General features: G+C 47.6%; 1 long non-coding RNA gene across 1 annotated transcript in view; it reads left to right on the top strand.

Moving 5' to 3' along the window:
• The first annotated feature begins 19,311 nt into the window (after positions 1-19,311).
• LOC120922620 overlaps positions 19,312-22,763 on the top strand; it is a 39,391-nt gene continuing 35,939 nt past the window's right edge. Inside the window, exon 1 of the long non-coding RNA XR_005745390.1 lies at positions 19,312-19,688. This is a non-coding gene — a long non-coding RNA (uncharacterized LOC120922620). The remainder of the gene's footprint in view (positions 19,689-22,763) is intronic.

Raw genomic sequence — 22,763 nt, 5'->3', positions numbered from 1 at the left:
CCGATTACATCATAGCTCTCCTCATGCATCAGAGCTTCCAGCTCACCTGTTTTGCTTGGCAGACTTCTGGCATTGGTGAACAAACACTTAAATGTATTGTTACATTTTTCTCTGGTGTTTTTCATATAATTTATAGTAGTACAAATGGCACTATTATTTCCAATGGCTGTTTGCAACATGGGAACTTTCTTGTCACCTGCCATAACCCTCCCCCCATCTATCCCCATTCCACTCTCCATTAATGTCTGACCACTAACTGACCTGTCTGCTCGATGTAATTCTAATTCACCCTCCCCCCTCAATCCTAGTTTAAATAGTATGGCTCAAAGTCACATCGCATTCGGACCAAAGTCGCACAGGACCCTTTTTTGTACACAACAGAATTGGATCGCATGGGTGATAACACCAATGCAATACAATTCATGTTCAGCAATTCAAAATGGGGGAAGAACATGCTTCTCACCAATTCACAATGCTACCTGCCAATCTCCTGTCGCCCCAACAGGTCTTGTTTTCAGGCTTTCCATTATTTTACACAGTTGATTTGATCAGTTTCACTGCCTTAGTAATTACCACAACCATTTCATCTTAGGGAAATCCTGAAAACATGACCTGTTGGGGCACCTTGAGGACTGGAATTGAGAAACACTGCCCTAAACAGGTCTAAATGTTTTAATTCAAGCCTGGGTTCACACTGCTGCATGCTAAACACTGCATGTGATTCGCACAGCATTCCTATGCACATCACATGCGATGTCTGTGCGGTGCGATTTGAGGCAATGTATGGCTCAAATCGCATCCGCACCAAAATTTTGCAGGAAACCTTTTGTTTTCTGAGTCGCATTGCATAGGTGTTCACACGCACCCATGCAATTATGGGAATGGCACTAAATTTTGCAATCTGTTTCAGGTGTTAATCTAACAGTGACACCCACAGCAGATTGCATGGACACTGTGCGATGTGATGCTGGAAAACGCAGCACATCTTGTGCATTTCCTGCATCACATCGGTGTGCAGCGGAGCTCATGGTTTACAGAATAAGGGTTTGTCACAGGTACAGTTAGTGCCGGTTAACATTAGTGCACTCTGCAAGATTGCATGCGACTTGCACTACAAATCAAATGTGATGTCTGTGCGATGCGATTTCAGCCATACTGATAGTATGGCTCAAAGTCACATTGCATTCAGACCAAAGTCACACAGGACCCTTTTTGGTACGCAACAGAATTGGATTGCATGGGTGTTACCACCCATGCGATACAATTCATGTTCACCAACTCACAATTGGGGGGGGGGGGGGGGGTGAAAGCATGCTTCCTGCCAATCTCCTTGAGATAAAAGGCAGATAAAGGAAGATCTATGCAGTGCACTGGCTTGCCCAATGAATACTGACATTCATTCAGGTAGGCCACACTAACAGTAGATAAAAAACAAAAAAAATATATATAAGATTGTAACATAAATTTGCCACATTTAAAGAAAGTGGAGAGAAAACCAAACTTTAGACTGCAGCTTTAATGAACTTTGCAGCCAAAATGACAAATTACTTGCCAGGCAGCCATTTTCTTTATCTGAAGTTCAAAGGGAGACATGTGCTTGCATGTGCCAGGCAGCCATTTTTTTTATCTGAAGTTCAAAGGGAGACATGTGCTTGCATGTGCCAGGCAGCCATTTTTTCAACTGAAGTACAAAGGGAGACATGTGCTTGCATGTGGCAGGCAGACATTTTTTTTCCCCAACTCCAATCCTCAAGGTGCCCCAACAGGTCATGTTATCAGGCTTATCAGTTGATTTGATCGGTTTAACTGCCTTAGTAATTACCACAAGCATTTCATCTTAGGGAAATCCTGAAAACATGACCTGCTGGGGCACCTTGAGGACTGGAGTTGAGAAACACTCCCCTAATGAAACAGGTCTAAGTTTTTCTCCAAGCCTGGGTTCATACTGGTGCATGCTAAACACTGCATGTGAGTCTCACAGCATGCCTGTGCAATTGCAGTGAGATTTGCACCAATGTAAAAGGCAGATAAAGGGTTATCTATGCAGAGAAATGACTTGCCAGTTTGAATACAAACATTTAGGTGGCCACAATATAACAAAAGCAATTCTATAGTAAGATTGTACCATTTATTTGTCTTATATAAAGAAAATGGACAGAAAACACAAGTTTAGACTGCAGCTTTAATGAAAACTTCCCCATAATGACATTCAGTCTCCTTACCAAGCATGTGTCAGGCAGCCATGCTTTTTTCATCTGAGGATCAAAGGGAGACATGTGCTCAGGTGAGGTAATTTATAGGCAGATCTAAAGGTCAGCTGACATAGCCACACCCCCTTACCTGCCAGGCTGTGTTTTTACATTACATAATGCAGTGTTACACAACTCCAGTCTTCAAGGCGCCCCAACAGGTCATGTTTTCAGGCTTTCCATGTTTTTACACAGTTGATTTGATCAGTTTCACTGCCTTAGTAATTACCACAACCGTTTCATCCTAGAGAAATCCTGAAAACATGACCTGTTGGGGCACTTTGAGGACTGGAGTTGAGAAACACTGCCCTAATGAAACAGGTCTAAATGTTTTAATTCAATCCTGGATTCACACTGGTGCATGCTAAACACTGCATGTGATTCGCACAGCATTCCTATGCACATCACATGCAATGTCTGTGCGGTGCGATTTGAGGCAACGCATGGCTCAAATCGCATCCGCACCAAAATGTTGCAGGAAACCTTTTGTTTTCTGAATCGCATTGCATAGGTGTTCACACGCACCCATGCAATTATGGGAATGGCACTAAATTTTGCAATCTGTTTCAGGTGTTAATCTAACATTGACACCCACAGCAGATTGCATGGACACTGTGCGATGTGATGCTGGAAAACGCAGCACATCTTGTGCATTTCCTGCATCACATCGGTGTGCAGCGGAGCTCATGGTTTACAGAATAAGGGTTTGTCACAGGTACAGTTAGTGCCGGTTAACATTAGTGCACTCTGCAAGATTGCATGCGATTTGCACTACAAATCAAATGTGATGTCTGTGCGATGCGATTTCAGCCTTACTGATAGTATGGCTCAAAGTCACATTGCATTCAGACCAAAGTCACACAGGACCCTTTTTGGTACGCTGAGGCCCCCCCGCTTCTCAGTATTTTTTATGTCCGGGGGGTTGGCGATCAGCAGCAGCACCCCTTCCCCTGCTTCTCCGCATTTTTTTTTTTTGTGAGCCTCATTCTTCTATGAAGGTCGATCAGTAGCACCCCCCCCGCTTCTCAGTGTCTCTATTTTTCTATGTTGGGCGATCAGCAGCACCCCCCCTTCTCAGTGTCTTCTATGATGGGCGATCGGCGGCAAACACCCCCCTCCCCCCTTTTCAGTGTCTTCTATGATGGCCGATCAGCAGCACCCCCCCGCTTCTCAGTGTCTTCTATTCTTCTATGATGGCTGATTGGCGGCACCCCCCAATTCCCCCCCGCTTCTCAGTGTCTTCTATTCCTCTATGATGGGCGATCGGCAGCACCCCTCCTTCTCAGTGTCTTTTATGATGGGCGATCGGCGGCAAACACCCCCCTCCCCCTTCTCAGTGTCTTCTATGATGGCCGATCGGCAGCAACTTCCCCCTCCCCCCCGCTTCTCAGTGTCCTCTATTCTTCTATGATGGCTGATCGGTGGCACCCCCCAATTCCCCCCCCCCCCGCTTCGCAGTATTTTTTTAAATGTCAGGCGATCGGCGGAGCACCCCCCTCCCCCGCTTCTCTGTGGCGTTCGCCGCCCCCGCGCCTCTTTCTTCTATGATGGCCGATCGGCAGCACCCCCCCTTCTCAGTGTCTTCTATGATGGGCGATTGGCAGCACCCCCCCTTCTCAGTGTCTTCTATGATGGGCGATTGGCAGCACCCCCCCTTCTCAGTATCTTCTATGATGGGCGATTGGGAGCACCCCCCCTTCTCAGTATCTTCTATGATGGGCGATCAGCGGCAAACACCCCCCCCCCCGCTTTTCAGTGTCTTCTATAATGGGCAATCGGCACCCCCCCCCCCACACTTCTCAGTGTCTTCTATTCCTTTATGATGGCTGATCGGCGGCACCCCCCAATCCCCCCCGCTTCTCAGTGTCTTCTATTCCTCTATGATGGGCGATTGGCAGCACCCCCCCCTCCTTCTCAGTGTCTTCTATGATGGCCAATCGACAGAACCCCCCCTCTTCTCAGTGTTTATGTCCGATGGCAGTGTATGTTGGGCGATCGGCAGCACCCATCATGTCTATTTTCTTTTATGTTGGGCGATCGGCGCCCCCGGCTTCTCAGTGTTTATGTCCGATGGCATTTTAATGTGAGCCTCATTCTTCTATGAAGGTCGATCAGTAGCACCCCCCCGCTTCTCAGTGTCTCTATTTTTCTATGTTGGGCGATCAGCAGCACCCCCCCTTCTCAGTGTCTTCTATGATGGGCGATCGGCGGCAAACACCCCCCTCCCCCTTTTCAGTGTCTTCTATGATGGCCGATCGGCAGCACCCCCCCGCTTCTCAGTGTCTTCTATTCTTCTATGATGGCTGATTGGTGGCACCCCCCAATTCCCCCCCGCTTCTCAGTGTCTTCTATTCCTCTATGATGGGTGATCGGCAGCACCCCTCCTTCTCAGTGTCTTCTATGATGGGCGATCGGCGGCAAACACCCCCTCCCCCTTCTCAGTGTCTTCTATGATGGGCGATCGGCGGCAAACACCCCCTCCCCCTTCTCAGGGTCTTCTATGATGGCCGATCGGCAGCAACTCCCCCCTCCCCCCCGCTTCTCAGTGTCCTCTATTCTTCTATGATGGCTGATCGGTGGCACCCCCCATTTCCCCCACCATTCCCCCACCCCCCCCCCCCCCCGCTTTGCAGTATTTTTTTAAATGTCAGGCGATCGGCGGAGCCCCCCCCCCCCCATCCCCCGCTTCCTCGCATTTTTTTTATGTGAGGCGATCGGCAGCACTTGCCCTTCTCAGTGTCTTCTATGATAGTCGATCGCCAGCACCCCCAGTTTTTCAGTGTCTTCTATGATGGCTGATCGGCAGCACTTCCCCTTCTCAGTGTCTTTTATGATGGGCGATCGGCGGCAAACACCCCCTTCTCAGTGTCTTCTATGATAGTCCATCGCCAGCACCCCCCATTTTTCAGTGTCTTCTATGATGCCCGATCGGCAGTACCCCCCCGCTTCTCAGTGTCTTCTATTCTTCTATGATGGCTGATCAGCGGCACCCCCCAATCCCCCCCCCAGCTTCTCAGTGTCTTCTATTCCTCTATAATGGGCGATTGGCAGCACCCCACTTCTCAGTGTCTTCTATGATGGGCGATCGGCAGCACCCCCTCCCCCCGCTTCTCAGTGTCTTCTATACTTCTATGATGGCTGATCGGCAATGGACACCCACCCCCTCGCTTCTCAGTATTTTTTTATGTGCGGTGATCTGTGGTGGTCGCCGCCCCCGCGCCTCTTTCTTCTATGATGGCCGATCGGCAGCACCCCCCCTTCTCAGTGTCTTCTATGATGGGCGATTGGCAGCACCCCCCCTTCTCAGTGTCTTCTATGATGGGTGATTGGCAGCACCCCCCCTTCTCAGTGTCTTCTATGATGGGCGATTGGCAGCACCCCCCCTTCTCAGTGTCTTCTATGATGGGCGATCAGCGGCAAACACCACCCCCCCCGCGCTTTTCAGTGTCTTCTATAATGGGCAATCGGCACCCCCCCCCCCCCGCGCTTCTCAGTGTCTTCTATTCCTTTATGATGGCTGATCGGCGGCACCCCCCAATCCCCCCCGCTTCTCAGTGTCTTCTATTCCTCTATGATGGGCGATTGGCAGCACCCCCCCCCTCCTTCTCAGTGTCTTCTATGATGGCCAATCGACAGAACCCCCCCTCTTCTCAGTGTTTATGTCCGATGGCAGTGTATGTTGGGCGATCGGCAGCACCCATCATGTCTATTGTCTTTTATGTTGGGCGATCGGCGCCCCCCTGCTTCTCAGTGTTTATGTCCGATGGCAGTGTATGTTGGGCGATCGGCGGCACCCATCATGTCTATTGTCTTTTATGTTGGGCGATCGACGCCCCCCTGCTTCTCAGTGTTTATGTCCGATGGCAGTGTATGTTGGGCGATCGGCGGCACCCATCATGTCTACCGCCCCCCCGCTTCTCAAGTTATAGTGTGCGATGGCAGTGTATGTTGGGCGATCGGCGGCACCCCCCCCCCCCCTTCATGTGCGATGGCAGTGTGCGGTGGCTTTGTTTTTTTATGTTGGGCGATCGGCGGCACCCACCACTTCTCATTTTACTTTATGTTGGGCGATCGGCCAACTTATATTGTTCGATGTCAGTGTCTTTTATATTCGGCGATCGGCGGCACCCCCCGCTTATCTCCTTTTAAAGAGCGCTGTCATATTGATTGATTTACTTTCTATTTATATTGATTTTCATCTACTTTCAGCGATCAGCGGCACCCACCCCCCCCTTTAGCAACTTTTAATGTGCGATGTCAGTGCCATTTTTATTCGGTGATCGGCGGCAAGCCCACCCCCCCTTATCGCCTTTGACCGGGCAATGTCATTGAATGTAATTTACTTTCAGCGATCGGCGGCATTAAGTTTTATAAGTTGTCATTGCGATGTCATTGTCATATATATATGCGATCAATGGCACCCCCCTCCCCCTGCTTGTGAACCTTTTAATGGGCAATGGGCGATGTCATTGATTGTCATTTACTTTCAGCGATCGGCGGCAGAACCCCCCCGCTTATCAACTTTTAATGTGCGATGTCAGTGTCATTTATATTCGGCGATCGGCGGTTGATTGTCATTTCTCTCCATTTACTTTCAGCGTTCGGCAACCCATCCCCCCGGGTTATCAACTTCGTCGATCGTCAATCCCCCCCCGCCTGCTTATCAACTTTTAGTGGGCGATGTCATTGTTTTTTATTTTCAACTGTTAATGTCATTTAATTTCAGCGATCGGCAATCCCTAGCCCCCCGCATATCAACTTTTAATTGGTTATTTCAGGAGAGGTTTGCATAAGGGGCGGCAACTTCGTCTGACACTGCCCTTGCTGTGGAAACCTGACCTGAAACCTATTACACTGCTTGTGCAGCACTGAGCATGTGCGAGATCTGAAAGCTGAAATCCAGGAAGTAATACAGTCTGGCTTCATATGCCCACACTTAAGATGGCCAGGGTCTAATGCTAGTTTATAAACTTTCAAAACGGTCCTTAGTTTACAGACTAACTTTAGTAGAATACATTAAAGAGGAGGTCCGCTGTAAAAAAAAATATTAAAAGCCAGCAGCTACAAATACTGTAGCTGCTGACTTTTAATATTAGGACACTTACCTGTCCTGGAGTCCAGTGCCGTCCGCAGCAGAGGGCGAGCGATCGCTCGTCACTCTGCTGCCCAGCACCCCCGCCATCTTCGGTGAGGGAACCAGGAAGTGAAGCGCTCCGGCTTCACTGCCCGGTTCCCTGCGGCGCATGTTTTACTCCAAGATTCTCATTATACTATCAAGCCCCTCGAGTGGTTAATGTTGTGCAGGACTTGTCCTTACTCCACATCAAAAGGCATAATAAAATGCTCTTTGCTAAGACTGCTCTTTGTTATACACCTCTCATTGCAAGTCCTCAACTAACTCCCCTCTTTTGTGTTGGAACCCAATTAAGCAATACTGTATACCTTATATGCTTACTCCGCATGGTGATTGGCCTCATTTAAAGTCCCGCTTATCAAACTTTATTTTTTCTAACTTTGGATAGTAAAACATTTTATTTCTGCAAGTAAATACACCAAACATTGACTGTGCACCAAAAATCAACACTGAGGCCCATCTGTAAACTGTGCAGACCTAAAACGATATGCTGAGACCCAACTGACTGGATCTACGTAGACAAACCTCATGTAAACACAGACATAACCGTATACCAAGGATTAACACTGACTGTAGATTAAAGTGGAGCTCCGGCCGAAATTACACTTTTTAAATAAAACTACCTCTATAATACACAAGCTTAAAGCGGAGCTCCACCCTAAAATGGAACTTCCACTGATCGGAACCCCCCCCCTCTCCGGTGTCACATTTGACACCTTTCAGGGGGGAGGGGGTGCAGATACCTAAAGACAGGTATTTGCACCCACTTTCGGCCACACAGTCTCGGGCAGACTGCGGGCATGACGTCACCCCCCCTCCCCCCGTTGTGTGCTGGGAACACTCCGCTCCCAGTACTCAGCGGGAGCTATTCGGCAGGCGCAGCGCTACTCGTGCATGCGCCGTAGGGAATCGGCAGTGAAGCCGGAGCGCTTCACTTCCTGGTTCCCTCACCAAGGATGGCGGGGGGGGGGGGGATATGGCAGCAGAGTGACGAGCGATCGCTCGCCCTCTGCTGCGGACGGTGCTGGACTCCAGGACAGGTAAGTGTCCTAATATTAAAAGTCAGCAGCTGCAGTATTTGTAGCTGCTGGCTTTTAATATTTTTTTTTCAGCGGACCTCCTCTTTAATGTATCCTAGTAAAGTTAGTCTGTAAACTAAGGACTGTTTTTTGTTAGGTTATTACAGCATTTTGAAAGTTTATAAACTAGCATTAGACCGGGGCCATCTTAGTTGTGGGCATATGAAGCCAGACTGTATTACTTCCTGGATTTCAGCTTTGCAGATCTCGCACATGCTCAGTGCTGCACAAGCAGTGTAATAGGTTTCAGGTCAGGTTTCCACAGCAAGGGCAGTGTCAGACGAAGTTGCCGCCCCTTATGCAAACCTCTCCTGAAATAACCAATTAAAAGTTGATATGCGGGGGGCTAGGGATTGCCGATCACTGAAAGTAAATGACATTAACAGTTGAAAATAAAAAACAATGACATCGCCCACTAAAAGTTGATAAGCAGGCGGGGGGGGGGGGGATTGACGATCGACGAAGTTGATAACCCGGGGGGATGGGTTGCCGAACGCTGAAAGTAAATGGAGAGAAATGACAATCAACCGCCGATCGCCGAATATAAATGACACTGACATCGCACATTAAATGTTGATAAGCGGGGGGGGTTCTGCCGCCGATCGCTGAAAGTAAATGACAATCAATGACATCGCCCATTAAAAGGTTCACAAGCAGGGGGGGTGCCATTGATCGCATATATATGACAATGACATCGCAATGACAACTTATAAAACTTCATGCCGCCGATCGCTGAAAGTAAATTACATTCAATGACATTGCCCGGTCAAAGGCAATAAGGGGGGGTGGGCTTGTCGCCGATCACCGAATATAAATGACACTGACATCGCACATTAAAAGTTGCTAAGGGGGGGTGGGTGCCGCTGATCGCTGAAAGTAAATGAAAATCAATATAAATAGAAAGTAAATCAATCAATATGACAGCGCTCTTTAAAAGTAGATAAGCGGGGGGTGCCGCCGATCGCCGAATAGAAAAGACACTGACATCGAACAATATAAGTTGGCCGATCGCCCAACATAAAGTAAAATGAGAACCGGTGGGTGCCGCCGATCGCCCAACATAAAAAAACAAAGCCACCGCACACTGCCATCGCACATGAAGGGGGGGTGCCGCCGATCGCCCAACATACACTGCCATCGCACACTATAACTTGAGAAGCGGGGGGGGGGGGGCGGCGATCGCCCAACATAAAAGACAATAGACATGATGGGTGCTGCCGATCGCCCAACATACACTGCCATCGGACATAAACACTGAGAAGCAGGGGGGCGCCGATCGCCCAACATAAAAGAAAATAGACATGATGGGTGCCGCCGATCGCCCAACATACACTGCCATCGGACATAAACACTGAGAAGCAGAGGGGCGCCGATCACCCAACATAAAAGAAAATAGACATGATGGGTGCTGCCGATCGCCCAACATACACTGCCATCGGACATAAACACTGAGAAGAGGGGGGGTTCTGTCGATTGGCCATCATAGAAGACACTGAGAAGGAGGAGGGGGGGGTGCTGCCAATCGCCCATAATAGAGGAATAGAAGACAATGAGAAGCGGGGGGACTGGGGGGTGCCGCCGATCAGCCATCATAAAGGAATAGAAGACACTGAGAAGCGCGCGGGGGGGTGCCGATTGCCCATTATAGAAGACACTGAAAACCGGGGGGGGGGGGTGTTTGCCGCTGATCGCCCATCATAGAAGACACTGAGAAGGGGGGGGTGCTGCCAATCGCCCATCATAGAAGACACTGAGAAGGGGGGGTGCTGCCAATCGCCCATCATAGAAGACACTGAGAAGGGGGGGTGCTGCCAATCGCCCATCATAGAAGACACTGAGAAGGGGGGGTGCTGCCGATCGGCCATCATAGAAGAAAGAGGCACGAGAAGTGGGGGGGGGGTGCTCCGCCGATCGACGGACATTTAAAACAATGATGCAAAGCGGGGGGGTGGGTGTCCCGCGGATCAGCCATCATAGAAGTATAGAAGACACCTGAGAAGCGGGGGGGGGGGGGGGGGGGTTGCGGATCGGCCATCATAGAAGACACTGAGAAGGGGGGGGGGTGTATGCCGTCGATCGCCCATCATAGAAGACACTGAGAAGTGGGGTGCTGCCAATCGCCCATTATAGAGGAATAGAAGACACTGAGAAGCTGGGGGGGGGGAATTGGGGGGTGCCGCTGATCAGCCATCATAGAAGAATAGAGGACACTGAGAAGCGGGGGGGTGCTGCCGATCGGCCATCATAGAAGACACTGAAAAATGGGGGGTGCTGGCGATGGACTATCATAGAAGACACTGAGAAGGGGGGTGTTTGCCGCCGATCGCCCATCATAAAAGACACTGAGAAGGGGAAGTGCTGCCGATCGGCCATCATAGAAGACACTGAAAAACTGGGGGTGCTGGCGATCGACTATCATAGAAGACACTGAGAAGGGGGGGTGTTTGCCGCCGATCGCCCATCATAGAAGACACTGAGAAGGGCAAGTGCTGCCGATCGCCTCACATTAAAAAAATGCGGAGAAGCGGGGGAGGGGGGTGCTCCGCCGATCAATGACATCGCCCAATGCCCGTTAAAAGGTTCACAAGCAGGGGGGGAGGGGGTGCCATTGATCGCATATATATGACAATGACATCGCAATGACAACTTATAAAACTTCATGCCGCCGATCGCTGAAAGTAAATTACATTCAAGGACATTGCCCGGTCAAAGGCGATAAGGGGGGGTGGGCTTGTCGCCGATCACCGAATATAAATGACACTGACATCGCACATTAAAAGTTGCTAAAGGGGGGGTGGGTGCCGCTGATCGCTGAAAGTAAATGAAAATCAATATAAATAGAAAGTAAATCAATCAATATGACAGCGCTCTTTAAAAGTAGATAAGCGGGGGGGTGCCGCCGATCGCCGAATATAAAAGACACTGACATCGAACAATATAAGTTGGCCAATCGCCCAACATAAAGTAAAATGAGAAGTGGTGGGTGACGCCGATCGCCCAACATAAAAAAACAAAGCCACCGCACACTGCCATCGCACATGAAGGGGGGGGGGGTGCCGCCGATCGCCCAACATACACTGCCATCGCACACTATAACTTGAGAAGCGGGGGGGGCGGCGCCCAACATAAAAGACAATAGACATGATGGGTGCCACCGATCGCCCAACATACACTGCCATCGGACATAAACACTGAGAAGCGGGGGGTGCGCCGATCGCCCAACATAAAAGAAAATAGACATGATGGGTGCTGCCGATCGCCCAACACACACTGCCATCGGACATAAACACTGAGAAGAGGGGGGGTTCTGTCGATTGGCCATCATAGAAGACACTGAGAAGGAGGGGGGGTGCTGCCAATCGCCCATCATAGAGGAATAGAAGACACTGAGGAGCGGGGGGAAATTGTGGGGTGCCGCCGATCAGCCATCATAAAGGAATAGAAGACACTGAAAAGCGCGGGGGGGGGGGGGGGTGTGCCGATTGCCCATTATTGAAGACACAGAAAAGCGGGGGGGGGGGGGGGTGTTTGCCGCTGATCGCCCATCATAGAAGACACTGAGAAGTGGGGGTGCTGCCAATCGCCCATCATAGAAGACACTGAGAAGGGGGGGTGCTGCCGATCGGCCATCATAGAAGACACTGAGAAGGAGGGGGGGTGCTGCCAATCGCCCATCATAGAGGAATAGAAGACAATGAGAAGCGGGGGGGATTGGGGGGTGCCGCCGATCAGCCATCATAAAGGAATAGAAGACACTGAGAAGCGCGGGGGGGGGGGGGGGGCGATTGCCCATTATAGAAGACACTGAAAAGCGGGGGGGGGGGGTGTTTGCCGCTGATCGCCCATCATAGAAGACACTGAGAAGGGGGGGTGCTGCCAATCGCCCATCATAGAAGACACTGAGAAGGGGGGGTGCTGCCAATCGCCCATCATAGAAGACACTGAGAAGGGGGGGTGCTGCCAATCGGCCATCATAGAAGAAAGAGGCGCGGGGGCGGCGAACGCCACAGAGAAGCGGGGGAGGGGGGTGCTCCGCCGATCGCCTGACATTTAAAAAAATACTGCGAAGCGGGGGGGGGGGGGGGAATTGGGGGGTGCCACCGATCAGCCATCATAGAAGAATAGAGGACACTGAGAAGCGGGGGGGAGGGGGAAGTTGCTGCCGATCGGCCATCATAGAAGACACTGAGAAGGGGGAGGGGGGTGTTTGCCGCCGATCGCCCATCATAGAAGACACTGAGAAGGAGGGGTGCTGCCGATCGCCCATCATAGAGGAATAGAAGACACTGAGAAGCGGGGGGGTGCTGCTGATCGGCCATCATAGAAGACACTGAAAAGGGGGAGGGGGGTGTTTGCCGCCGATCGCCCATCATAGAAGACACTGAGAAGGGGGGGTGCTGCTGATCGCCCAACATAGAAAAATAGAGACACTGAGAAGCGGGGGGGGTGCTACTGATCGACCTTCATAGAAGAATGAGGCTCACAAAAAAAAAAAATGCGGAGAAGCAGGGGAAGGGGTGCTGCTGCTGATCGCCAACCCCCCGGACATAAAAAATACTGAGAAGCGGGGGTGGGGGGGGGGGGCTCTGCCGCCGGACATAAAAAAAATACTGAAAAGGGGGGGGCCTCTGCGTACCAAAAAGGGTCCTGTGTGACTTTGGTCTGAATGCAATGTGACTTTGGGCCATACTATCAGTATGGCTGAAATCGCATCGCACAGACATCACATTTGGTTTGCAGTGCAAATCGCATGCAATCTTGCAGAGTGCACTAATGTTAACCGGCACTAACTGTACCTGTGACAAACCCTTATTCTGTAAACCATGAGCTCCGCTGCACACCGATGTGATGCAGGAAATGCACAAGATGTGCTGCGTTTTTCAGCATCACATCGCACAGCAATTGCACGGTGTCCATGCAATCTGCTGTGGGTGTCAATGTTGGATTAACACCTGAAACAGATTGCAAAATGTAGTTCCATTCCCATAATTGCATGGGTGCGTGTGAACACCTATGCAATGCGATTCAGAAAACAAAAGGTTTCCTGCAACATTTTGGTGCGGATGCGATTTGAGCCATGCGTTGCCTCAAATCGCACCGCACAGACATCGCATGTGATGTGCATAGGAATGCTGTGCGAATCACATGCAGTGTTTAGCATGCACCAGTGTGAACCCAGGCTTGAATTAAAACATTTAGACCTGTTTCATTAGGGCAGTGTTTCTCAACTCCAGTCCTCAAGGTGCCCCAACAGGTCATGTTTTCAGGATTTCTCTAGGATGAAACGGTTGTGGTAATTACTAAGGCAGTGAAACTGATCAAATCAACTGTGTAAAAACATGGAAAGCCTGAAAACATGACCTGTTGGGGCGCCTTGAAGACTGGAGTTGTGTAACACTGCCATTATGTAATGTAAAAACACAGACTGGGAGGTAAGGGGGTGTGGCTATGTCAGCTGACCTTTAGATCTGCCTATAAATTACCTCACCTGAGCACATGTCTCCCTTTGATCCTCAGATGAAAAAAGCATGGCTGCTTGACACATGCTTGGTAAGGAGACTGAATGTCATTATGGGGAAGTTTTCATTAAAGCTGCAGTCTAAACTTGGGTTTTCTGTCCATTTTCTTTATATAAGACAAATAAATGTTACAATCTTACTATAGAATTGCTTTTGTTATATTGTGGCCACCTAAATGTTTGTATTCAAACTGGCAAGTCATTTCTCTGCATAGATAACCCTTTATCTGCCTTTTACATTGGTGCAAATCTCACTGCAATTGCACAGGCATGCTGTGAGACTCACATGCAGTGTTTAGCATGCACCAGTATGAACCCAGGCTTGAAGAAAAACAGACCTGTTTCATTAGGGCAGTGTTTCTCAACTCCAGTCCTCAAGGTGCCCCAACAGGTCATGGTTTCAGGATTTCCCTAAGATGAAATGCTTGTGGTAATTACTAAGGCAGTGAAACTGATCTTATCAACTGATAAGCCTGATAATATAACCTGTTGGGGCATCTTGAGGATTGGAGTTAGGAAAAAAAAATGGCTGCCTGCCACATGCAAGCACATGTCTCCCTTATAACTTCAGATAAAAAAATGGCTGCCTGCCACATGCAAGCACATGTCTCCCTTTGAACTTCAGATAAAGAAAATGGCTGCCTGGCACATGCAAGCACATGTCTCCCTTTGAACTTCAGATAAAGAAAATGGCTGCCTGGCACATGCAAGCACATGTCTCCCTTTGAACTTCAGATAAAAAAAATGGCTGCCTGCCACATGCAAGCACATGTCTCCCTTTGAACTTCAGATAAAGAAAATGGCTGCCTGGCACATGCAAGCACATGTCTCCCTTTGAACTTCAGATAAAAAAAATGGCTGCCTGGCACATGCAAGCACATGTCTCCCTTTGAACTTCAGATAAAGAAAATGGCTGCCTGGCAAGTAGTTTGTCATTTTGGCTGCAAAGTTCATTAAAGCTGCAGTCTAAAGTTTGGTTTTCTCTCCACTTTCTTTAAATGTGGCAAATTTATGTTACAATCTTATATATATATTTTTTGTTTTTTATCTACTGTTAGTGTGGCCTACCTGAATGAATGTCAGTATTCATTGGGCAAGCCAGTGCACTGCATAGATCTTCCTTTATCTGCCTTTTATCTCAAGGAGATTGGCAGGAAGCATGCTTTCACACCCCCCCCCCCCCATTGTGAATTGGTGGAAGCATGCTTTCCCCCCCCCCCCCCCCCCCCCCTGTGAATTGGTGGAAGCATGCTTTCACCCCCCCCCCCCCCACTGTGAATTGGTGGAAGCATGCTTTCACCCCCCCCCCCAATTGTGAATTGGTGAACATGAATTGTATCGCATGGGTGGTAACACCCATGCAATCCAATTCTGTTGCGTACCAAAAAGGGTCCTGTGTGACTTTGGTCTGAATGCGATGTGACTTTGAGCCATACTATCAGTATGGCTGAAATCGCATCGCACAGACATCACATTTGATTTGTAGTGCAAATTGCATGCAATCTTGCAGAGTGCACTAATGTTAACCGGCACTAACTGTACCTGTGACAAACCCTTATTCTGTAAACCATGAGCTCCGCTGCACACCGATGTGATGCAGGAAATGCACAAGATGTGCTGCGTTTTCCAGCATCACATCGCACAGTGTCCATGCAATCTGCTGTGGGTGTCACTGTTAGATTAACACCTGAAACAGATTGCAAAATTTAGTGCCATTCCCATAATTGCATGGGTGCGTGTGAACACCTATGCAATGCGATTCAGAAAACAAAAGGTTTCCTGCAACATTTTGGTGCGGATGCGATTTGAGCCATGCATTGCCTCAAATCGCACCGCACAGACATCGCATGTGATGTGCATAGGAATGCTGTGCGAATCACATGCAGTGTTTAGCATGCACCAGTGTGAACCCAGGCTTGAATTAAAACATTTAGACCTGTTTCATTAGGGCAGTGTTTCTCAACTCCAATCCTCAAGGTGCCCCAACAGGTCATGTTTTCAGGATTTCCCTAAGATGAAATGCTTGTGGTAATTACTAAGGCAGTGAAACTGATCTTATCAACTGATAAGCCTGATAATATAACCTGTTGGGGCATCTTGAGGATTGGAGTTGGGGAAAAAAATGGCTGCCTGACACATGCAAGCACATGTTTCCCTTTGACATTTAGATGAAAAAATGTCTGCCTGCCATATAATCTTATTATATAATTGCTTTTTTTGTTTTTGATCTGTTATAGTGTGGCCTACCTGAATGCATGTCTATTCATTGGGCAAGCCAGTGCACTGCATAGATCCTCTTTTATCTGCCTTTCATCTCAAGGAGATTGGCAGGAAGCATTGTGAGTTTGTAGGAAGCATGCTTTCACACCACCCCCCCCCCCTTGTGAATTGGTGGAAGCATGCTTTCACACCCCCCCCCCCCTTGTGAATTGGTGGAAGCATGCTTTCACACACCCCCATTGTGAATTGGTGGAAGCATGCTTTCACCCCCCCCCCATTGTGAATTGGTGGAAGCATGCTTTCACACACCCCCATTGTGAATTGGTGGAAGCATGCTTTCACCCCCCCCCCATTGTGAATTGGTGGAAGCATGCTTTCACCCCCCCGCCCCATTGTGAATTGGTGGAAGCATGCTTTAACCCACCCCCCATTGTGAATTGGTGGAAACATGCTTTCACCCCCCCCCCCATTGTGAATTGGTGGAAGCATGCTTTCACACCCCCCCATTGTGAATTGGTGGAAGCATGCTTGCACCCCCCCCATTGTGAATTGGTGGAAGCATGCTTTCACACCCCCCCCATTGTGAATTGGTGGAAGCATGCTTTCACCCCCTCTTTATTGTGAATTGGTGAACATGAATTGTATTGCATGGGTGGATCCAATTCTGTTGCTTATCAAAGAAGGGTCCTGTGTGACTTTGGTCTGAATGCAATGTGACTATCAGCCATACTATCAGTATGGCTGAAATCGCATCGCACAGACATCACATTTGATTTGCAGTGCAAATCACATGCAATCTTGCAGAGTGCACTAATGTTGACACCTGTGACAAACCTTTATTCTGTAAACCATGAGCTCCGGTTCACACCGATGGGATGCAGGAAATGCACAAGATGTGCTGCGTTTTTCCTCATCACATCGCACTGCATAACAATTGCACGTTGGACTTGCAATCTGCTGTGGGTGTAAATGTTAGATTAACACCTGAAACAGATTGCAAAACGTAGTGCGGTTCCCATAATTGCATGTGAACACCTATGCAATGCGACTCAGAAAACAAAAGGATGCTGCACTTTTTTGGCGGATGCGATTCAAGCCATACATTGGTGCAAATCACACTGCACAGACATTGCATGTGATGTGCATAGGAATGCTGTGCGAATCACATGCAGTGTTTAGCATGCAGCAGTGTGAATCCAGGCTTGAATTAAAACATTTAGACCTGTTTAGGGCAGTGTTTCTCAATTCCAGTCCTCAAGGTGCCCCAACAGGTCATGTTTTCAGGATTTCCCTAAGATGAAATGGTTGTGGTAATTACTAAGGCAGTGAAACTGATCAAATCAACTGTGTAAAATAATGGAAAGCCTGAAAACAAGACCTGTTGGGGCGCCAGGAGATTGGCAGGTAGCATTGTGAATTGGTGAGAAGCATGTTCTTCCCCCATTTTGAATTGCTGAACATGAATTGTACTGCATTGGTGTTATCACCCATGCGATCCAATTCTGTTGTGTACAAAAAAGGGTCCTGTGCGACTTTGGTCCGAATGCGATGTGACTTTGAGCCATACTATCAATAAGGCTCAAATCGCATCGCACAGACATTGCATTTGATTTGCAGTGCGCATCACATGCGATCTCGCAGAGTGCACTAATGTTAACCGGCACTAACTGCACCTGTGACAACTTTTTTTTCTTGTCTGTAAACCATGAGCTCCGATTCACACTGATGTGATGCAGCAAATGCACAAGATTTGCTGCGTTTTTCCTCATCGCATCACACTGTATAGAAATTGCACAGTGTCCATGCAATCTGCTGTGGGTGTCAATGTTGGATTAACACCTGAAACAGATTGCAAAACGTAGTGCGATTGACATCATTGCATCGCATCGCATGGGTGCGTGAACACCTATGCAATGCGATTTGGAAAACAAAAAAATGGTGCACTTTTTTGGCAGATGCGATTCGAGCCATACATTGGTTCAAATTGCACCGCACAGACATCACATGTGATGTGCATATGAATGCTGTGTGAATCACATGCAGTGTTTATCATGAACCAGTGTGAACCCAGGCTTGAATTAAAACATTTAGGGTAATGCCAAAAAACACAAACTGGTAAATAAGGGGTTAAAGGGTCACTAAAGGAAAACATTTTTTTTGCTGAAATGACTGTTTACAGGGTATAGAGACATAATAGTTAACTGATTCCTTTTAAAAATTATTAAAAATAGATAAAAACCAATCATATAATGTACCTACAGTTTAGTTTTTGCTGTTGTTTCCTGGTTCTCTGATGTACAGAGCCAGAGTGCCAATAGAGGGCAGTGATGCTTTGTCTAAAACCCCTCAGCACCAATCCAGTTTTATTTTACAAACAGTAATCACGCCTCCTTGATTAGTCACCATGGTGAGAAATCTCCCAGTACTGTGGTGATCAGGAAACAGACAACCAGGAAGTGTCTAGAACAGAGAGGAATTACAGCAACATCATGAGGACATGAAACCAGGACTGCAGTAAGGTAAAGGAAGCTATTTAGCCCTTTAAGGAGGTGGCTGTACAGGTCAGCCGACGGTGACGGTGACGGTGTCCATGCAATCTGCTGTGGGTGTCAATGTTGGATTAACACCTGAAACAGATTGCAAAACGTAGTGCGATTCCCAATCTGCTGTGGGTATCAATGTTGGATTAACACCTGAAACAGATTGCAAAACGTAGTGCGATTGCCATAAGTGCACGTGAACACCGCAATGTCCTGAGAAATATAAAATTCCAACAATCATAGAATGCTTGTTTTCAGACCAACTTCTTAAAGCCAAATTAGCCAGGCAATAAGTCCATTGGTTCCTTTACTGTTCAATATGCCATTGCAAAGTGGATGTGAAGCAAAAACATCTTCAATATGTTCCCAGTATGGAATTATCTAGGATGGTTTTTATTTTATTTTTTAAAGCATTGGAAACCATGGATCAGGGATATGCAATTAGCGGACCTCCAGCTGTTGCAAAACTACAAGTCCCATCATGCCGCTGCATCTGGGTGTCATGCTTGTGGCTGTGAGTCTTGCTATGCCTCATGGGACTTGTAGTTCTGCAACAGTTGGATGTCCACTAATTGCATATCCCTGCCATAGAGGCTTTTATTATGGGTTTCTCCTGGAAGTTTCAGTTACTTGGCTGTCATACCTATACTCTTAACCAGGACAAGTATGCAGAAAGACTTCTAGACTTTTTTGATCTGGAACACTTGAAGTCAGGTGTTGAGCATAACAGCAGGTCAATCATTTTGGGTCGGCAGTAAATATTTTTCATGATATGTTTAAACTTTGCATTTTTAACCTCCACCTCAAATTTTATCTCTTGTAGACAAGTTGCAATTGAAAATGTTATCTTTTCCATTATTGGAAGCCTTGACCACTTCAAGCAAGTTGAAGGCAGAACACTCCAAGCATGATGGAATCCCTTCTCTTGTCCGGCAGCATTAGTGGATGGTGGGTACCAAGAAAACATATTAGGATGATTGTCCAGTTTGGTTTGCTAGGTTTCACCAGAGTTATGAGCTTTTATTCTAACTCTTGGCTTGGGATAGCCACATATTGTGTGGACTCACAAATTAATTTAAGATGATAGTCCAGCTTGGGTGGATAGGTTTCACCAGAGTTATGAGCTTGTATTCTAACTCTTGGCTTGGGTTGGCCACACATTGTATGGACCCACAAATTAATTTAAGATGATAGTCCAGCTTGGGTCGATAGGTGTCACCAGAGTTATGAGCTTTCATTCTAACTCTAAGCTTGGGTTGGCCACACATTGTGTGGACCCACAAATTAATTTAAGATGATATGTGTCACCAGAGTTATGAGCTTTTAATCATAACTCTATTATAACCCTTAGATTTTGGGGTCTAAGAGCAAAGTTTTTGTTCTGTCGGAAGTCCCTGGGTAGAAATTTGCTCCTAGGTTGTGGGTTGAGCTTTGTTGGAGCAGGGCAGGGCACTGCAACACTGCTACTTCAGACTCAGTTGGCCTCTTTAATCCACATTTTGCAATTCCCTTGCAGGTTACCGGTTTCTTAGTTGCTTTATTCTACCATGTACAGGGATGGGTGGCAGAGCATTTATTTTACTCTGAAACCTCTTGGGAAAATCTACAGAGAACCCCCGTTCTCTACAAGTAAAGAGTCTGCTGTTCTGAGACTGTTTCACCAGAGTTATGAGCTTTAATTCTAACTCTTGGGTTGGCCACACACTGTGTGGACCCACAAATGAATTTAGGATGATAGTCCAGCTTGGTTTGCTAGGTTTCACCAGAGTTATGAGCATCAATTTTAACTCTTGGCTTGGCCACACACTGTGTGGACCCACAAATAAATCTAGGATGATAGTCCAGCTTGGTTCGCTAGGTTTCACCAGAGTTATGAGCTTTCCATCATAACTCTATCATAACCCTTAGATTTTGGGGTCTAAGAGCAAAGTTCTTGTTCTGTTGGAAGTCCCTGGGTAGAAATTTGCTCCTAGGTTGTGGGTTGAGCTTTGTTGGAGCAGGGCACTGCAACACTGCTACTTCAGACTCAGTTGGCCTCTTTAATCCACATTTTGTGCTACCGGTTTCTAGGAGCTTTTTTCTGTTATGTACAGGGATGGGTTGCAGAGCATTTATTTTACTCTGAAACCTGTTGGGAAAGTCTACAGAGAACCCCCGTTCTCTACAAGTAAAGGGTCTGCTGTTCTGAGACTGTTTCACCAGAGTTATGAGCTTTTATTCTAACTCTTGGCTTGGGTTAGCCACACATTGTGTGGACCCACAAATGAATTTAGGATGATGGCCTAGCTTGGTTCGCTAGGTTTCACCAGAGTTATGAGCTTTTAATCATAACTCTATCATAACCCTTAGATTTTGGGGACTAAGAGCAAAGTTCTTGTTCTGTTGGAAGTCCCTGGGTAGAATTTTGCTCCTAGGTTGTGGGTTGAGCTTTGTTGGAGCAGGGCAGGGCACTGCAACACTGCTACTTCAGACTCAGTTGGCCTCTTTAATCCACATTTTGCGCTTCCCTTGCAGGTTACCGGTTTCTAGGAGCTTTATTCTGCCATGTACAGGGATGGGTGGCAGAGCATTTATTTTACTCTGAAACCTGTTGGGAAAGTCTACAGAGAACCCCCGTTCTCTACAAGTAAAGGGTCTGCTGTTCTGAGACTGTTTCACCAGAGTTATGAGCTTTTATTCTAACTCTTGGCTTGGGTTAGCCACACATTGTGTGCATCCACAAATGAATTTAGGATGATGGTCCAGCTTGGTTTGCTAGGTTTCACCAGAGTTATGAGCTTTAATTCCAACTCTTGGCTTGGCCACACACTGTGTGGACCCACAAATAAATCTAGGATGATAGTCCAGGTTGGTTTGCTAGGTTTCACCAGAGTTATGAGCTTTTAATCATAACTCTATCATAACCCTTAGATTTTGGGGTCTAAGAGCAACGTTTTTGTTCTGTCGGAAGTCCCTGGGTAGAAATTTGCTCCTAGGTTGTGGGTTGAGCTTTGTTGGAGCAGGGCAGGGCACTGCAACACTGCTACTTCAGACTCAGTTGGCCTCTTTAATCCACAGTTTGCACTTCCCTTGCAGGTTACCGGTTTCTTAGTTGCTTTATTCTACCATGTACAGGGATGGGTGGCAGAGCATTTATTTTACTCTGAAACCTCTTGGGAAAATCTACAGAGAACCCCCGTTCTCTACAAGTAAAGAGTCTGCTGTTCTGAGACTGTTTCACCAGAGTTATGAGCTTTAATTCTAACTCTTGGCTTGGCCACACACTGTGTGGACCCACAAATGAATTTAGGATGATAGTCCAGCTTGGTTTGCTAGGTTTCACCAGAGTTATGAGCTTTTATTCTAACTCGTGTCTTGGCCACACACTGTGTGGACCCACAAATGAATTTAGGATGATAGTCCAGCTTGGTCTGCTAGGTTTCACCAGAGTTATGAGCTTTTATTTTAACTCTTGGCTTGGGATAGCCACACATTGTGTGGACCCACAAATGAATTTAGGATGATGGTACAGCTTGGTTTGCTAGGTTTCACCAGAGTTATGAGCTTCAATTCTAACTCTTGGCTTGGCCACACACTGTGTGGACCCACAAATAAATCTAGGATGATAGTCCAGCTTGGTTCGCTAGGTTTCACCAGAGTTATGAGCTTTTCATCATAACTCTATCATAACCCTTAGATTTTGGGGTCTAAGAGCAAAGTTCTTGTTCTGTTGGACGTCCCTGGGTAGAAATTTGCTCCTAGGTTGTGGGTTGAGCTTTGTTGGAGCAGGGCAGGGCACTGCAACACTGCTACTTCAGACTCAGTTGGCCTCTTTAATCCACATTTTGCGCTACCGGTTTCTAGGAGCTTTTTTCTGTTATGTACAGGGATGGGTTGCAGAGCATTTATTTTACTCTGAAACCTGTTGGGAAAGTCTACAGAGAACCCCCGTTCTCTACAAGTAAAGGGTCTGCTGTTCTGAGACTGTTTCACCAGAGTTATGAGCTTTTATTCTAACTCTTGGCTTGGGTTAGCCACACATTG

This window comes from Rana temporaria, unplaced genomic scaffold (genome assembly GCF_905171775.1).
Source record: "Rana temporaria unplaced genomic scaffold, aRanTem1.1, whole genome shotgun sequence".
Taxonomy (NCBI): Eukaryota; Metazoa; Chordata; class Amphibia; order Anura; family Ranidae; genus Rana; species Rana temporaria.
Note: the sequence above shows the minus strand (reverse complement) of the source record. Positions and strands in the feature narration are given on the sequence as shown.